The sequence below is a fragment of the Rattus norvegicus genome, chromosome 4 (genome assembly GCF_021556685.1).
Source record: "Rattus norvegicus strain SHRSP/BbbUtx chromosome 4, alternate assembly SHRSP_T2T, whole genome shotgun sequence".
NCBI classification, from domain to species: Eukaryota; Metazoa; Chordata; class Mammalia; order Rodentia; family Muridae; genus Rattus; species Rattus norvegicus.
Genome location: NC_141537.1, coordinates 7,821,469 through 7,840,050, shown reverse-complemented (window position 1 = coordinate 7,840,050; position 18,582 = coordinate 7,821,469).

The window sequence follows — 18,582 nt, the reverse complement described above, 5'->3', positions numbered from 1 at the left end:
ACACAGCAGTGCCGTGTGAAAACAGCTCCTTCTGCCATAGAAACTCCTAAACATCAAAAGCAACGTCAAAAGTGAATGCCAATCTCTTGCTGAGTCCATGGTTCTGAAGTTCACTGCAGTATGTATGTGCATATGTATATATGTATGCATGCATGTATGTATATTCATGTGCTTATAATGGAATTGTAGAAACTCTTGCCATCTATTCCCTGCCTCCATAAGAGTTCAAATAAACCAAAGTATGAATCACTAAAGCCCAATTTGAGACCAATTTCTTCATTGGGCTAGCGCATGACACATGAGTAAGGGGCCAGTAACTGCTAGACACTGCACCACCAGAAAGTCTCACCAGCTGCATAGAAAGCACACCCCGTCTCAGTCAACCTTCCCGCCTCTGTATAGTCTGGCAGCTCCTGGGAACAAAAAAGCCACATGCAGTTAGGTCAGAATTGCATGTAAATGGCAGGGAGTTAGAGCTTCGATCTCAGCAGAGGGTCTGGTGGTCCTTCCCTGACCCCTCTGAGAGATTGTCAACAGGGAACAAGCCCAGTCCGGAGGGTCTTCCACCAGTCAGTAAGCTGTCCTACTGACAGCAGTGGCTGTCACGGTCAGAGAATGTCCTGTCCTGAGCTGCTTTCTGTGGATGAAAGTTTCTGAAAAGAACTGCATCTCACACTGAACCTTCTCTACGGAATGAAGTGATTCAAACTTCAATGCTGTGGAGGGGATGTTGCAGGTTGAGATCCTGATTACAATTTACCCTGGGCTATCCTTAGCCCTCCTAATAGACAGTCCTCAACCATCTGTGTGTCTGACCTGACACCTTTGGGATGCAAGTGAAAGCTTTCAGAAAGTACCAAACACCACTGGCTTCTGTAAACCAAAGGCCAAGGATGCAGCTAATAGCATATGAGGCCATGCTGGAGCCTCCTCTGCTGCTTTAACCCGCCCACCTGGCTCACTCTTTCTGTCACTAGAAGAACTTCACTTAGCGGTCACCATGCTGGAACATGGGATTTAGTGTAACCTGAATCTGTTCCTAGACCATAGTCACCTGTAGTTAGCTCCAGAATAAACTGTCTCTTCCTCTTTGAGGTGAGGTGCTGTGTTTGCATTAACATTTCCCTTTAAAACACGCCTTTGATGGACTGAGAACTCGTACTGAGAGCAGTAGTCAGTCTCAGATTCACCATCCGGTTGGGAACACGGATGTCTGCACAGGTGTTCTTTCTCCATTGCAAATCATGGGCTGGTCCACAAACTTCTGCTCTGCCAGGCATGTTGTGGCTTGAATGGATTCGCCCTGCTCTAGGCCTTCCCAGTATAAAATCATTGGGAAATACTCTTCCGACGCAGACCGAAAAAAGAGGAACAGGCGCCTCTTACCACAATTGAAAAGGGGCCGAGACCTGGTCTTCGGCAGAAACAAACAAACCTCCTCTAGCTTGGCTTTCCCCTCATTCAATCCAAGCAAAATCTCCATGTATGAACCAAAGAGGACACAGGACGGCTGAGGTTTTGCATTTCAAAGTAGTTTTAAAATACCTGGAATGCACTGGAAAAATTCAAGTTAGGGAAATCCGGTCACCTGGGTTTCTCTTAAACAAAGAAAAAGCCGAGGAAGTGACCAGGAAACCAAAACACTCTAAAAACAACAACAACAACAACAAAATCCCCAACTTTGTTAAGACTATTAATCAAGGTTGCTGTTGCCGTTATTTTTCTTAAAACCACATTTTATTTATTTACTGTGGAGTTGGGGCACATGCATGTGCAAGCATTTGGAGGTCAGACTTCTTGTGGACTTCTCGACCTCCACTATATGGCAGACAAGCATCTTAACCTGATGAGTTACCTCTTAGGACCCTCTGTCACGTTTTCATCTTCAATTATCCACCTGGTAAGATTGGGTTTTGAAAATCTTGTATTGGGAGGATGATTAGACAGTTCTGCTCATAAAAGCTCTGGCCACCCAAACCTGGAAACTTGAGTTTGACTTCTGAAGGTTGTCTTTAGGAGAATTTATTAAATGGTCAATCCAAAAGGCAAGTATAACATGTTTTAAAAATATAGAACAGGTGGAGTATGGTGGCACATGTCCGTAATCTCAGCATTTGGGATGCTGAGGCAAGTGGATCATAAACTGAAGGACAACTCAAGCTACTAAACAAGATTCATCAGAAACAAGGTAAACCTGGTGAAACAGGCTCATCCCCCAAACCCAATTTCATTTCCATCCATATTCTCAAACTGGTTCTTGCTCCAGAGCATTTCGCATGCAGCGCCAAGGAGGGCCAGCAGGTGGCGCCATGAAGGCTCAAGCAGGCCAGCAACTAGAAGAGAAAGCCAAGTAAGGTGGTCAGTTCCTACCTCAATACTTACATCACGGATACCTATGAAAGGCAAACTGTGTTCTCCTGATCTTTTTCTATTTAAACATGTTTGACATTCCGTTTTTTATTAACATGTTCATATCTGAGACAATTCTTTGTACACCACCACACTGCCTCAGCATAGGGTATCAATCAGAGTAAGAAGACCCCGTAGAAACATTAGGTATGTCTTAATTGTCTTGGAAACTTGGCAGAGTAATTGAAGGACTCAAAGGTCAAAAAAATCTACTTTGTCTTTTTTCGATTTTCAGAAAACAGAAACCCAACAACACAAAGATTGATAGGAATACATTTCCTTGTCTCTCCTGCATGTTGTATTATGCAGTAGGGATGTCAAGCTGACAGGACTCTGTTATATGTCTTCTGTCTGACGAAGAACATGCCTTAGCATGCCTACTAATAGAGATGCTAACTTCTAAAGAAAAGGGATGACGGGAGAAACCACGGAAAAGACAAAGCCGGCACTGAGGACAGCATTTCTCCTGACTGGTAAGAACCAATCCCAAGACAAAGGTGATGCTGAAACAATTGTCCACACTGAGGGTTTGCAAAGACTCATGTGAGAGACCAAGAGAGTGAGGCAAGGTCCTAGAGCATTGCTGTTCATAGCATCGGGCTCACTACACCTTTTTAGACCCCACCTTAGGAACAAGTCTGAAATCCAGAGACAGGGGCAGTTTTTCACCTTGGCAGTGGTATGTAGCCTAGGTTGGCCAAACCCCCTCCCTTTGCCTCCTAAGTGCTGGGATAACATGTGTGAGCAGCAAGCCCAGTCAGCCCAGCTAGCCTAGCTGAGAAATATTTCTTTTAAGACAGGGTCTCACAATGTTCTCTCTCTCTCTCTCTCTCTCTCTCTCTCTCTCTCTCTCACACACACACACACACACACACACACACACACACACACACACACATGACTGTCTCCTAAATAAGCAGTGGAATTGCTAAGCACATTATAAGATTGTAAACTTGGTGAGATGAAGCCTCTGTCTCTCCTTGGAGGTGAGTATCTAGGAGCACGCAGGCAAGCTGTCTCCAGGTGTGGGCTCAGAAGGGCACCATGCTGTTCTCTTACTTATCTAGGTGGGTTAGCTCTAGGCAATGCATATATTTGTTTCAGTAATAAGGAAAGCCACCAGGAAACTTCATTTAAGACTGGTTTACATAGTAAGGTTAGCCAGGACTACATAGTGAGACCCTGTCTGAAAAGAAAAAATATATATTACATCTGGGCTTGGTCGATTACACGCAATCCCAGCATTCAAGAGGCAGATGAAGGAAGATCTGCAGTTTAGCCAACCTGGGCTGCAGAGTGAGTTCAAGGTCAGTCTGAATTATAATGAGACCTGGCCTATGGGGTGGGTGGTGCTGGAGAGAGGGCTCAGGTTAAGCTCAGTATTTGTGCTTCCAGAGGACCTGACTTCTATTTCTGGCCCACATGGCAGTTCACAACCTTCTACTACTCCAATTCCAGGGGTTCCTGACACCCTCTCTGTCCTACAGGGGCACCAGACACTCACGTGGTACAGAGATATACACGAAGGTAAGACACCCATACACTTGGGATAAAGCATTAAAATTTATGAATGTTTGGCCCATGTGCTCATTGACTTTTGTCAACTCGACATAAGTTTAGACATATCTAGGAATAGGACCTTAATTGAGAAAATATCTCCATTAGACTGGACTGTAGGCAACTCTGTAGGCATTTTCCTGAGTGTTGATTTATGTGGAAGGGCCCAGCTCAATGGGGGTGATGCCACTCCTGGGCATATGGTCCCTGGTGGTACAAGAAAGCAGTCTGAGCAAGCTGTGGGGGAACAATCCTGTACGCAGTATCCGTCCATGGCATCTACTTTAGTCCCGCCTGGAGTTCCTGGCTCCCTCGGTGTCGGAGTAAGCATAACCTGAGAGTTATAAACCAGAAACTCCTTTCCTCCTCACGTTACTTTTGCTTATGGTGATTCATCTCCGCAATACAAACCCCAAGGAAGACAACCATGTAGTTATAACCAAGCAGTAAGAAGCAAGAGCAGAGCTAAATGCATAGAAGGAAGATGTGCACTTTATACGCATTATGAGTAAAATTAGATCGTTAAGGAAGGAGATTAGGGCACAGATTGCTGAGGCTCTGGGCAGTGACCTCTCTAGTTTGATGCGTTCCCTCCTAAATTCAGATGTTCAAATGGAACAGTCAAAGTGGACGGATAGAGAGGTGAGCTTAGGTCTCAGGTTCTTCCCCTTGGGAATGGGACGGGGATTCTGATAAGTGCCCCTTTGACTACCTCTGCCTTTCTCCCCAGAATGTGAGGGCAGAACACCCTCCCTCTCCCAGGGGTGCAGCCACACAGGACCACCTTGGAAGCAGTGTGGTCTTCATTAGATCCTGAACCTGCTGGTACCTTTATCTCCGACTTGCAGCTTCCAGTGCTATAAGAGATGAACCTCTGTTCTTTATATATTAGCCAGTCAATGGTACTTGGTTACAGTAGCACAGAGGGACCAAGATGAAGGTTAACTTTATTCTTTTCTCCATTTTATGTTTCTACAATGAACCTGCATTACCTTCAGTATCAGGAAACACTGCTTTTAATGAAGAAAAAAAAAACTAGGACTTATGGCATAATCAAAGCTAACTCAAAGTGGACTGGAGACTTAAATGTAAAATCTAAATTACAAAACTTGTAGAAGAAATCTTTGCTTTGCCTTTACCAATGATCTTGGCAGACTGAAAATGCAAGTTAAGTAGACATCATCTGAGCTACAGTCTTAGGCTCTTTTTGAAAGACAGGAGAAGCTGGCTGTGCTGGCACACACCTTTACCCCAGCACTTCAGAGCAAGAGGCAGGGGGATCTGGAGCTCAAGGCCAGCCTGATCTATAGAGAAAATTCCAGGACAGCCAAAGCTACAAAGAAAAACTGTCTTGAAAATACACACACAAAAGCACACACAGACATACACAGACACACAGACACACAGACACATGGGAAGGGATGTGTCACTAACTGAAGAAAGTATTTTCAAAAAATAGCCTGAATCCACCATATTAGAAACATTCTCGAAACTTGATAAGAAAAGAAAATCCACCTGAAAAATGGACAAATGGTTTGGACAGATGTCACCAACACAGGTATGTGGAAGGCAGAGCAGAGAAAGACAGTGTCCTTAACTGCCATCAGGGAAAGGCCAGTTCAAGCGGCAGTGCAACACCAACCACTCCACATCTCTTTCGATTGCCTACGTCGGTTGTTGTTACTGGCCAATCTGAAAGTCCCATGTGCTGATAGGGATGGGGGCAATGGTACTTCTCATGAGCTATGGTGCCCGTGTGGGTAGCCTTCACCTTGAAGACCAGCAAGCAGCTCCTTGTGGGTGAATCCAGTTTCTCATGTTACCCAGAAATGTCACTTCTAGGTGTCTCTGCTTGTCCGCTGGTCTGCTGGAGAGAAACAAAAACATAGCTATGTCTGAGAATGTTTATAACTCTTCCTCCCTCCCTCCCTCCCTCCCTCCCTCCCTCCCTCCCTCCCTCCCTCCCTCCCTCCCTCCCTTCTTTTTCCTCCTTCCCCCCCTTTGGCCTTCTCTTTTTCAAAGACAGTGTTTCACAGTATATCCCACATTGGCCTTGAGTTCACTTTGTAGCTTGAGCTGTCCTCAAACTCAAGCCAATCCTGATTTAGCCTGCTGAGTGCTGAGGTGGCAGGCACATGCTTCTGTGCCTCTCTGTGTGTTTCCTTATCTTGCACAGCTGGGACCAGCCCCCGCCCGCCACCGGGTGAGTAGATGAGGGCGCATAGTCCTCATTGCTGCCATGGAATTCTTCGTGGCAGCGAGAATACAGATCCACACCATAGTAGAGAAGAACCAGATGCACTGGGCTGAAGAAGACCATATCGGGCATGATTCCATTTGTAAGATGTTCTAGAACAGGCAACACGAAGACAAAGAGGATCAGAAGGCATGGCCACTGGGGAAAAGGAAGTTATAAACTGGTCCAGGCCAGCTGAGGTGGGGCTGTATCCCTCCATGCTTTAACAGGACTTGGAGTGAAATTTCAATGAGACTGGATTCCTCCTTAATCTGAGCTTCATGGATGTTGTGAAGATGAAAGTATCCTGGAGATGGGGCAGACAGTTGTTCTGGATGCCACTGCACTGCCCTGGAGATGGGGCAGACAGTTGTTCTGGATGCTACTGCACTGCCCTGGAGATGGGGTAGACACTTGTTCTGGATGCTACTGCACTGCCCTGGAGATGGAGTAGACACTTGTTCTGGATGCTACTGCACTGCCCTGGAGATGGGGCAGACAGTTGTTCTGGATGCCACTGCACTGCCCCGGAGATGGGGTAGACACTTGTTCTGGATGCTACTGCACTGCCCTGGAGATGGGGTGCAGACAGTTGTTCTGGATGCTACTGCACTGCCCTGGAGATGGGGTGTAGACACTTGTTCTGGATGCTACTGCACTGCCCTGGAGATGGGGTGTAGACACTTGTTCTGGATGCTACTGCACTGCCCTGGAGATGGGGTAGACACTTGTTCTGGATGCTACTGCACTGCCCTGGAGATGGGGTGCAGACAGTTGTTCTGGATGCTACTGCACTGCCCTGGAGATGGGGTGTAGACACTTGTTCTGGATGCTACTGCACTGCCCTGGAGATGGGGTGTAGACACTTGTTCTGGATGCTACTGCACTGCCCTGGAGATGGGGTAGACACTTGTTCTGGATGCTACTGCACTGCCCTGGAGATGGGGTGCAGACAGTTGTTCTGGATGCTACTGCACTGCCCTGGAGATGGGGTGTAGACACTTGTTCTGGATGCTACTGCACTGCCCTGGAGATGGGGTGTAGACACTTGTTCTGGATGCTACTGCACTGCCCTGGAGATGGGGTGTAGACACTTGTTCTGGATGCTACTGCACTGCCCTGGAGATGGGGTGCAGACAGTTGTTCTGGATGCTACTGCACTGCCCTGGAGATGGGGTGTAGACACTTGTTCTGGATGCTACTGCACTGCCCTGGAGATGGGGTGTAGACACTTGTTCTGGATGCTACTGCACTGCCCTGGAGATGGGGTAGACACTTGTTCTGGATGCTACTGCACTGCCCTGGAGATGGGGTGCAGACAGTTGTTCTGGATGCTACTGCACTGCCCTGGAGATGGGGTGTAGACACTTGTTCTGGATGCTACTGCACTGCCCTGGAGATGGGGTGTAGACACTTGTTCTGGATGCTACTGCACTGCCCTGGAGATGGGGTAGACACTTGTTCTGGATGCTACTGCACTGCCCTGGAGATGGAGTAGACACTTGTTCTGGATGCTACTGCACTGCCCTGGAGATGGGGCAGACAGTTGTTCTGGATGCCACTGCACTGCCCCGGAGATGGGGTAGACACTTGTTCTGGATGCTACTGCACTGCCCTGGAGATGGGGTAGACAGTTGTTCTGGATGCTACTGCACTGCCCTGGAGATGGGGTACAGGCAGTTGTTCTGGATGCTACTGCACTGCCCTGGAGATGGGGTGTAGACACTTGTTCTGGATGCTACTGCACTGCCCTGGAGATGGGGTAGACACTTGTTCTGGATGCTACTGCACTGCCCTGGAGATGGAGTAGACAGTTGTTCTGGATGCCACTGCACTGCCCTGGAGATGGGGTGCAGACAGTTGTTCTGGATGCTACTGCGCTGCCCCATTAGAACTGGCTGTCCCCCCTCCACAACACAGTTCCTTACCTGCTGTTGTAGGATTTACATGGGTGGAGCAATTGCTGGCAAAGCCAGTTTGTCTGACACACCATGTGTTCCCTCCCAGCCTGACTCACTTCTTGTCAATCATCAGGAGGCTGGAAGGGAGGCCCTGCCTCATGCCCTTGGCCTGACTCATCTCTTGCTGTTTCTGCTATTGTTGTAAAATGAGGCACCTGGCATAGTTGTAGAAGTTGCATCTTCTTGTTAGAGACACTGGCCCAAATGACTGTGGACACAGTGCTGTGATTAAATGACACCAAGCACAAAGGACACTGGATCGACTGGCAGGGATTTTCATTAGCCAAATCTATGACACTTTGAGCATAATAAACCCCAAGAAGATAAAAACTATAACCCACAGAATTGAAAAAAAGAAGCCATAGTTCCATGTTGACAAAAGGTAATAACAGGAGACAGGAATTACCGGGCAAGGGAAAACCCCTCACAGTAGCATCACAAGCCATGAACAGGATCACAGCTTTGGGCAGCGCTGTTTGGTGCTTGTTATAGAAACCGCAGTCAGGAATCTCTAAGGATAAGGAGCCTCCTTCAAGCCACCCTGTCAGAAGCAGGACATTCATGCAGTCGCAGTGGTTCACAGGTCTCTTCAGTGGTCCACAGGGTGTGTTACACAGGGAGTGAGAACCTCCAGGTGAGAACTGGGCTCATGTCTCCTCACCATGGAATCCAAGCCACCATCCCTACGATCGTGCACACCCGAACAGTGATCAGTGAGGACACATCCCCATCCTATGGTGGCATTACCAGCCTAAAACTAGACCAAGGCAGATGCATGGTGAAACATTCTGCCAAGTCCTCCTCTGCCAGTGTTCTTTGAAGGAGACAAGGACACAGACCACAGAGCTGAATGCCGGATCCATCTTAGCTTAAGTAAGATGTGTGGGCTTGACTTCAAAAGGCAGCTTGTGACCTTAAGCCAGGAAAACACATGAATTTTCCCATGTTGCTGTGTTCTCATTTTGTGACTCCTCCCCTCTTCCCTCTCCACTCCTCTTCTCCCTCCTCTTCTGGTTCCTCCTCCTCCTCCTCCTCCTCTTCCCCCTTGTAATGTGGTTTTTCTACATGTCTTTGCTAGAAAAGTGTGTTGATGCTGTTTCTGCTACCAATGCTGCGAAAGTAGTGCTTTGTATCGTGTGTGTGTGTGTGTGTGTGTGTGTGTGTGTGGACACTCTGGGTAACACACTTGTATGGACAACGCTCATTCGATGTAGCCAAGTCACTCTCCATGGTGGCTTCTCTGCAGTGTTTCCAGCACCAGGAGCGTCCTCACTGCACCAGTTCAAGTCTCCTCTCTGACATATGAAACTCGACTGCTTTGACGTCTTCACAGTGTGGCTCAGCAGCTTCTCATATTGCAACCAGCCACTGAGTTTCCTCATCTGTAATCTGGGCATTTCTTTTGCCTATTTTCCTGTTGGCCTATTGGTGCGCTTTTTAATAAGAGGGCATGAGGAGTTGTAATATGCAGGGCACGGATCATTTGTTGAGTGTGCTGCAAATATCTTTTCTTGGCTCATGGCTTGTCTTTTCACATTAAAAAAACATATGTATATGTGTTTGTCTTTGTGTGAATATTAGGTGTCCACAGAAGCCAGAGGTGTCAGACCCCCGAGGGGCTGGAGTCACAGGTAGCTGAGAGCCACACAGCATTGGTTCCTTTGTGAGAACAGTATATGCTCTTGCCACCAGCCATTTCTCCAGCTTCATGCTTTTCTGCTTTAAATGTCTGCAGATACAGAGCAGTTTCTGTGTGTGCTTGTGTAGATTGTACGTGTGCACGTATAAGCCAGAGGGAAACCTTCAGGTTCTCCAGTATCGTTCCCCAGGAGCTATCCACCTCAATTTTTGAGACAGAGTTTCTCCCTGAGACATGAGACCCATTAAGTAGGCTAAACCAGCAAGACCCAGTGTCTGTCTGTGACTTTCTCCTCAGTGCAAGCACATGCTACCTTTTACGTTGGTTCCTTACACTTGCAAAGTAAGCACTTTACTGAGCGAGATGTCTTTCGAGCCCTCTACCTCCCATTAATTTATTCTATTGAATTGTTGTTCATTTTTTAAAGAATATCATGTTGGCTGGCATCAAACTCACTCTGTAGCCAAGGATTTTCTTGAACTGCTGCTCTTCTCATCTTCAAGTAGAGTGTCAGGATTGCAGCTGTGAGCTATGGTGCCCATTTTATGCAGCACTGAGGGTGGCAACCAGGGCTTCATGCATGGTTCCAGCGCTCTCCAACTGCATGACATCCCTAGCTTCACCTTTGAATGGACACAAACAATTCCTCCATCACCCATCATTCTCTCTGCTGTTTCTGTTTGTTTGATTGGTTAGTTTTCATTGTTATTTTAAGTGTGACTTTCTTTCTGGGCATGGTGATACATACCCTTAATCCCAGCACTTGGGAGGCAGAGGCTGGTGAATCCCTGTGACTTTGAGGCCAGTCTGGTCTACATACTGAGTTTCAGGACACCCAGGGCTATATATATAGAGAGAGACCATTTCAAAAGAGTAAAATAAATAAATTAAAATTTCTTCCTTCCTTCCTTCTTCCTTCCTTCCTTGAAATAGGGTCTCACTGTGTATCATTGGCTCGATGGGAATTTGCTCTGTAGCTCAAGATGACCCCAAGCTTGCAATAGTCCTTTTGTCTTAGTCCCCCCAAGTGCTATGCCATTACACTAAGTTATGTTGGTTTTTATTTATTATTTTGTGTGTGATTGGGCCACAGGCCCGGAAAACTTGCTCATGTGTTATCTTCCTCCACTTTGTAGGTCCAGGAGATAGAACTGAGGTTGTCAGTGTCGGTGGCCAATGCCTTTGCAAGCTGAGCCACTTCAATCCCCACACCTTGATTCAGAATAAGCCTTCCCTAGCCACTGAACTGATGCAATTCTACTAATAGGCAACTGTTTATCAAAACATAGATGTTTTCTCCCCGAGCTCCAAAGGTTGACAGTAGGCAGACTTTGATGAGTCCAATAATCCCTGCTCATTGTCTGAAAAGCTGCACTGGCTCTTTGAACAGCAAGGCAATTTCATAATTGTTCTTCAGCTCCTGTCCTGGCAGTTTCTGTTTGTCAGCCATGAGAACTTCAGTCTGAAAATATTCAACAGGAAACTCCATATGTCAGCATTCCTATATTTTAAACTGCACACCATTCTTAAGTGACAGAATCTCTTGGGACAAGACATTCCTTGTCTAACACATCTGAGCACTGTACCTACAGTCTGTCACTCACTTAGCCATGTCAGTTGAAGGTTGGCTGCCACACTGATGCCTGTGTTCAACTCACCCTTATCTTAATAATAGCCTGAGGTGGAAACTTTTATTCAGCATATCCTTATAATTGTCTCATTTTGTCATTAGTTATTGGTGGCCATCTCTTGTTTTGTTGTTTTTGTTTGTTTGTTTTTGAGTGTTGATTTATTACTAAAGGTCTGAGTTTGGAGCTAGAGGAAACATTTTCATCCACATATTTTTGAAAACTCCATCCATGGAAAGGAGCCCAGCATCAGTTTCCAGTGGGCGGGACGTTCTCGTGGAGGCGCTGTAAGGCCAGGTCTGTCCACTTCATCTCCTGTTCTCTCACAGACTCTGTGGTGCCGCCATTGTCTTGCTCAGGCTCAGGAAGCTCACTCAGTGGAATCGCAGCATCCTTGCATGGCAGCTTGTCTTCCCGCCAGGCATCATCAATAAGCTCCAAACTCCTTCCATCTCCCTGGCCTCACTGTCCATCCTCCTGCTTTGATCTTGTCAGGTCCACAGTGCACACATCGGCTTCCTCCCGGCCCCCGGTGGTCATCTCGTACTGTGCCTAGCTTATTAACTAAGCTTTGTCTTAGGCATTTATAGAGAAGAGTGTAAGACACAGAAGGATCGTTGCTCTTGCTTTCCCTTACCAACTGTGTCAGAAAAGGAGAGGACTACTGGATATATTATCTTTAGTCATGAGGGCCAGATCTTCAAATTACAAGTTAAATATTGGCAAAGCAAAAACCCAGCCAGATGTGTTGGTATATACCTGTAATCTCACAACTTGGGTGGTAGAGGCAGGAGAATCAGGAGTTTAAGGTCATCCTCAATTGCAGTCTGAGGCCAGCATTGAGCTTCATAAGATCCTGCCTCAAACAAACAAACAACAACAACAACAGAAAAACAAAAACAAAAATCAAATAAACAACTCCAGTTCTGGTTTAGGCCCTTAGCCCTTTGGTCTGGCTCATTCTATACACACAGCCTTTCTTCTTCAGTCCTCCCATTGTCCATGCTATTTGCTGTTATATCTGTGATGCCCATCTCTCCCACCATGTTCAAACTCCTAGGCAGAGATAACTCAAGCTGTTATTAACATGCTGTGGAGAATTCTATAAATGGCAGCTGGCAAACGGAATGCAAACAGTAGTTGGCAAATGCTGTTTTGCACAGGGACGTTTGAACATCGTGCCATGGACAAATATTTATCCATAGCTAAGAAGCCAGAAGTCCGCCTTCCTTCCATTTCTGGTGGTGAGGGGAAGGCACAGCCAGTGGCACTGCTCAGGCATTGCCTTACCAACTCTACTCTGTGAGAAGATGGAGTCCACAGCTGTGGGGTGGAGGGTCCTCATCAGATCCATGGCACCTCTGAAGACAGGCTCTGCAGACACTGGGGTGGTGAAGACAGGATTCTATCTAGGGCTGTCCTAATCCTGCCCAGCTTCAGCTGAGCTTTTTGGCTCAAGATATAGCCTCCCAGCTGTGCCTGTCAGTCACATATTGGGTGGAGAATTAAGGAGATAGCAATTACCTCAAAGAAGGGACTAATGTCCCTTCACAGAGAGAATGATGTACAAAGTCACCACACAGGATGTGGGGTCCTAGTTCAGATTATGGGGTCTTTTTTTTTTTTTTTGGTTTTTTTTTTTTTTTTTTTTTTTTCGGAGCTGGGGATCGAACCCAGGGCCTTGCGCTTCCTAGGCAAGCGCTCTACCACTGAGCTAAATCCCCAACCCCAGATTATGGGGTCTTGGTCAATCCCTTACTCTTGAAGATGTCAGTTTACTCATAAGCTACAGGGTGATAAAAATCCCATTATTTCAGAACATATGGGGGTCATGTGTTTCTTCCATTCTTAAGACCTTTGCCAGTACATTCATTCTTCCTAAATTTTAGAAGCAACCGGAGCTCACAGCATAATCCCTGCGTAGCTGGGTATGGTTGGGCAGCTTAGGAAACTCTAGCCACTTGCTCTAGACTTGTTAAATGACCTCTGTGAGGTCACTTGGTGATTAAGAGATTCTTGGGTATAAAGGGGACCTCTCTCCATCCAGTTGATCACAGGATCTAGGGTGCCAGGTGCTCATGGTCGTCAAAGATGTAACTGGGTCAGTGGCCCCAGTTCACTGTCTTACCAGATAAATACTAAAGTATTCATGGGACTAAACAAAAGAAATGGAAGCTTCACTATACTAAAAGATATTAAGAAAACCTGTGAGAAACTCTGAAAAGTAAGAGGCGTTCCCAAGAGGGAGCCACTGAGCTTCTCTGCCTAGGGGCTTTGCCATCAGTAAGAAGGGGACAAAGGTTTCCTGGGCTCTCGTGGCCCTCCACTGGGAGGACCACATCCTCTATGCACGCCTCCCCCCACTAACAGGAAATGACCACCATGCTCTCTCTATTCATACTCTGCCTACCCACCCAGTTAGGGATGGTTGAAGTGTGCCTCCTCTGTGCATCTCTAATTTGTGCTTTGTGAACTGTTGACCTTGCAACATCTGACCTGGCAGGTGTCTCAAGTCCTTTGTTCTTACAGCAAGACCAAGCAGCTATAGTTGTTCTTCCTCAGCTTCTTGTCTGTAGGGTAGTCTGGTCTCTTACCTGGGAAGGTGGAAGCCTCTTGTTAGAGGCCATCTTTACTTAGAATTTAATTTGTTACAATTAGCTGCATTAGAAGCAGGGATATATAAAAGAGCAATGGTGCCTAACACATGCTCCCTGAGTGTGGTGATTTCAATGAAAATGGCTCCCATAGGCTCATAGGGAGTAGCACTATTCAGAGGTGTGGCCTTTTTTGGAAGAAGTGTGTCATAGGGGACAAGCTTTTCGTTTTCAAATGCTTAACCTATGCCCAGTGTCTCTCTGTCTTCCTGCTGTCAAAAGATCCAGTTGTCGAACTGTCAGCTACCTATCCAGCACCAGGTGTGCTTGTATGCTGTGATTCTTCCTTCCATGACAATAATGGACAAAACTTCTGAACTGTAAGCCAGCTTCAATTAAATGCTTTCCTTTACAAGAGTTGCCGTGGTCATGGTGTCTTCACGACAATGGAGGGCCTAACAAAAACACTGAGGCTGAAGGACTTTCTCATGGAAGCCAACTAGCAACTGGCTTTGCTCCTTAGAGTTTCTACCTGTTTCTCTTAAGGTTCATACGGTTATCTCACAGTCATCTGCAAGCTTCTTTGCTTTTCTTCTCTAGTGTTCCTGGCCCCCCATTTTAACCTTTTAGTTCCTTTTAAATCTAGGTATCTTTTCTCACTGTAATATGTGAGCAACTTGCGTTTTTTTCACTGTGGGCTCTGTTCTCTGACTGCCTAATGACAACTGACTCCTGCTTCATCAGCACCATAAAACACACCCAAAGAAAGCTCAGGGATGTCTCGGGAGGTGACTTTATTAACAAAAGGTAAATTACACCTTACATTTCTCTCTTGAGACAGGGTCTTACCACATCAAGCCTGGCTCAATCTAACTTTTTAGTTGGACTGTTCAATGGCCCAACAGTGTCTGAGATCTCCAAGTTATGGCTATTAGAAAGATGGTGCCAGTTTTGGAATGGAGCATATTGTTTTTTTTAATCATTAGCTTCTTTCAATAAGAGTTTCAGAACATGACCTTGCAGTTCAACAAGGACCCAGCTTGTTTGGTATCAGCCCAGATCTTCAGACAGATGCAAAGCTGAGATTCCTGTGGAAGGAGGCACTCTCCCCTTCTCCCCTCTTTTCTTCCTGTATGGGTCCACTACACAGCTGCTGGCCTGGGCTGTCTCAGGGTGTCTCAGAAGAGACATTCCATTTGCTTTTACACAATCCCTAATGTTAGTGTTAATTCTGTTCAGTAATTTTATACTGCTTTCTAATATATAAAATCAGATCCAAGACCACAAGGGTAAACTAGTATCCTTCTCCCTGGCACCCCTGTGGAACTTTATCTCTTGAATCTCTCATGTAAATGGCAAAGAGGGAATAGTAAATGCTAAGGAGATATGGCCAGGCTGTCTATGGTGCTCACAACACCTTCTTCAGATAAATGCTCTGCTCTTTCATAATAGAAAACAAAATCTTAGCAGAGTAGCACCAAATAATGTGTCACAGTAAGTCATCACTGCCGGACGAAGCTCCTCTCTGTCTCACGATCAACACTGTTTAATTGGCATACTTTTGTGTGCTTCATCCATATCCTGTCATCTGGATGGAACTCTGGTGAGGAGTGCTGGCTGTGTGCTAGAAGAGCTGGAGCAGGGCTCTGGAGACGCGGTTCTGTGGTTAAGATGGCTGCTTTTGCAGAGGCTCAGTCCCCAGCTTCAACACCGTGGCTCATAACTCTTTGACTCAAGTTCCAGGGGATCCATCTAGTGCTATCTTCTGGCCATTTAGAGAACTGTTCATATGTGCAGATATACAAGCAGGTTAAAAAGCCTATCCCATACAATAGAAATAAATAACTTTAAAAAAAAAGAAGAACTAGAATTGCCATTTCTCTGTAGTTAATTTACCCATTAGCATACTCTTCTCTAGGGGACTGAACTTGGCAGGTGGTTCAGAAGTGAGGGTGTCATTCCTGTGTGGACCTCAGTCTCCATTTCTAAATGCATTATGTAACGAGAGTATTTTAGAAATCATCCAATTCACGTGGAGTCTTTTAGTCTTATCAGTACATATTAGGATGATGTAGTTTAAATAGCTTTATAATGACATGTTCTTAATAATGACAAACCAAGCTAAGAAAAAAGCAGCATAATAAGAGAATTTATTATGATGAAGTAATAACTAAGATGTAAACAGGAAAATCGGCCGTGTATCTCTAAGAACCCATGAGAGTATGTGTGCGCGTGTCCTCCATGTCCTCACACACGTGCTGCCATGCTCAAGTGAAGAGATTGTTATCGGATCAATTTACACAACTGGCTAGGTACTCAATGACGACTGCCTGCATTATGGAGTGGCTCAGAGCCCACTTGCTTCTTTGTGCACAAAGCTGAATTCCTCAGAAATCCAATCCATCTGTGAAGGAGGTTGTCTGGCACGAAGTTCCCATGGTAAGGCTGAAAGAACTGGGGTGTGTCACCAGCAGCTACAGGTGTGCTTTGTGAGAAGGAAGCCAGGCTCCTTAGAGTGCTTGTCCTCGTGCCTCGTGATACCTGGGCTGTCCTTACCCACTCTGAGGGCAGGTCTCTGTCTCACTTAATGCTCTCTGACCTGCCCCAAGGAATGCCTCCTGGTGATTCCAAATCCTGTCAAGTTGTGACAGCAAGATGACTCAAGGTTACCTTTCCTTGAGGCACACAGTGCTCTGATGAGCAGTGTCTCTCAGGGTTAGCACTGTCTGTTTTGCTGTCTGTTCATTTCTGCTGTGGTCTTTGTCATCTCCTCCAGCTGCTTTTTCATGTTAATCCAGTTGTGTTGAGATTATAGGTACACACAGCGCCCTCCATTTATGTAGCGCAATGGCTTTGTGCACATTTTGGCAAGCACTGAATCAAACTGAGCTACATCTCTAGCCCCTGATTACTATTATTTTTGTTCTTTTTGTTAGTTTCTTGTTGTATATCCCTAGCTAGCTTGACACTCATGGCCATTCTCCTCCATTTATATTATGACTACTAATAACCCATTGATAGCCAGTCTCAACCACTATAATATTAATCTAGTCTCTAATCTCTTTGTAGTGTTTTCCTTTTTACTGATTGCATCTTTTTGTGGTTGTCTTCACTTTTTCTGTTGTTCTCATTACCTCACCATCCGGCAATCTCTCACTGGCTTTTCCATTTCTACAGTTTTACCTTTTCTAGAATGTATACAAACATATATGCTCAGCCTTCTGAATGTGTAGCAAAATGCATTTAAAATCCATCCACATTGCAGTGTGAATCAACAGCTCAATCGTTATTTCTGAGTTGTATTCCATGACATGAACCTACCAATTCATCCAGTCACCCACTGAAGGGTGATCATTATTTCTGACACAGATAAGCCTGCTATGAGTACTGACATGAACATTATAAGCACACAGGTTTTTCTGTGAACAGACATCTTTAGTTCACTTGGGTAAATACCTAATGGGTTATATAATAAGTGTACTTCAAAATATTGTGTGTGTGTGCCCTGGCAGTACATGGAGGTCAGAGAATAAGCTGTGTAAGTCAGTTTTTCCTTTTGTTCCCTCTCCTTCCCTCCCTCCCTCCCTCCCTCCCTCCCTCCCTCCCTTCCTCCTCTCTTTTCTTTCTACTCTGTGGGCTCTGGGAATTAAACTCAGGTTGTCAAGTTCAGTGCCCTTACCTGTTGGGCCATCTCCCTGACCAGATACATGTACTTTTACTTTTTACAGAAACTGCCAGGCTTTTTGCATACATTTTGCACACTTATTAGGGTGGTTTATTTTGGATTCAGGTTTCAGGGGGTGCAGTCCAACCTGGTGGGCAAGTGCATCGTGGCAGGGGTGGTTCAACGGAAGCTTGTTGTACATCTTACTCATGCCTTGGCTGATTAGAGAGTGGAGAAGAGTCTGAATAAGGATGGGGCACAATGTTCAAAGGCCTTCCCTAGTGTCCTACTTCTGCCAGCCAGGTTTCAACTTTAAAGGCTCCACAGCCCCGACAGAGCACCTTCAGATGGGATCAACTGTTTAAACACATAGACCTATGGGGCACATTTCGCATGCAAATCACGATACTAATTTCTCTGTGCCCAGATGGTTCCCAGTTCCCCTACTGGTACCTTGTATGTGAAATGTGGCTTGGTAGTTATTCCCTTTGTCCTCTCTTTCTGCTGCATTCTTGAGTCAGCTCTGCATGACTCCCAACTGAATTAAGGCATCAGTTATTTGCAGTTGGCTTTTCCTTTCCTGTTTTCCTTTTCTTTTTTGACGCAGGGTTTAGCTATGAATTCCTGGCTGGCTATGCACTTGAAGGAATCCTTCTGCCTCTGCCTCCCAAATGCTATTACAGGTATGTGTTACCCTGCCCACATGTCTCATCTTCGACACTTGTTTAAAAAATGTCTCCTTTTTGATGGTGGGGATGAAGCCATGACCTCATACATGATAGACCAGTACTTTATCCCTGAGTCCCACCCCTAGCCCTTCCCCACTTGGTACTTGTTACTTCCATGATAGGAAAGTGGGGTCCACTGATGATGGGTCAGGCCTCTGTGTTCGGC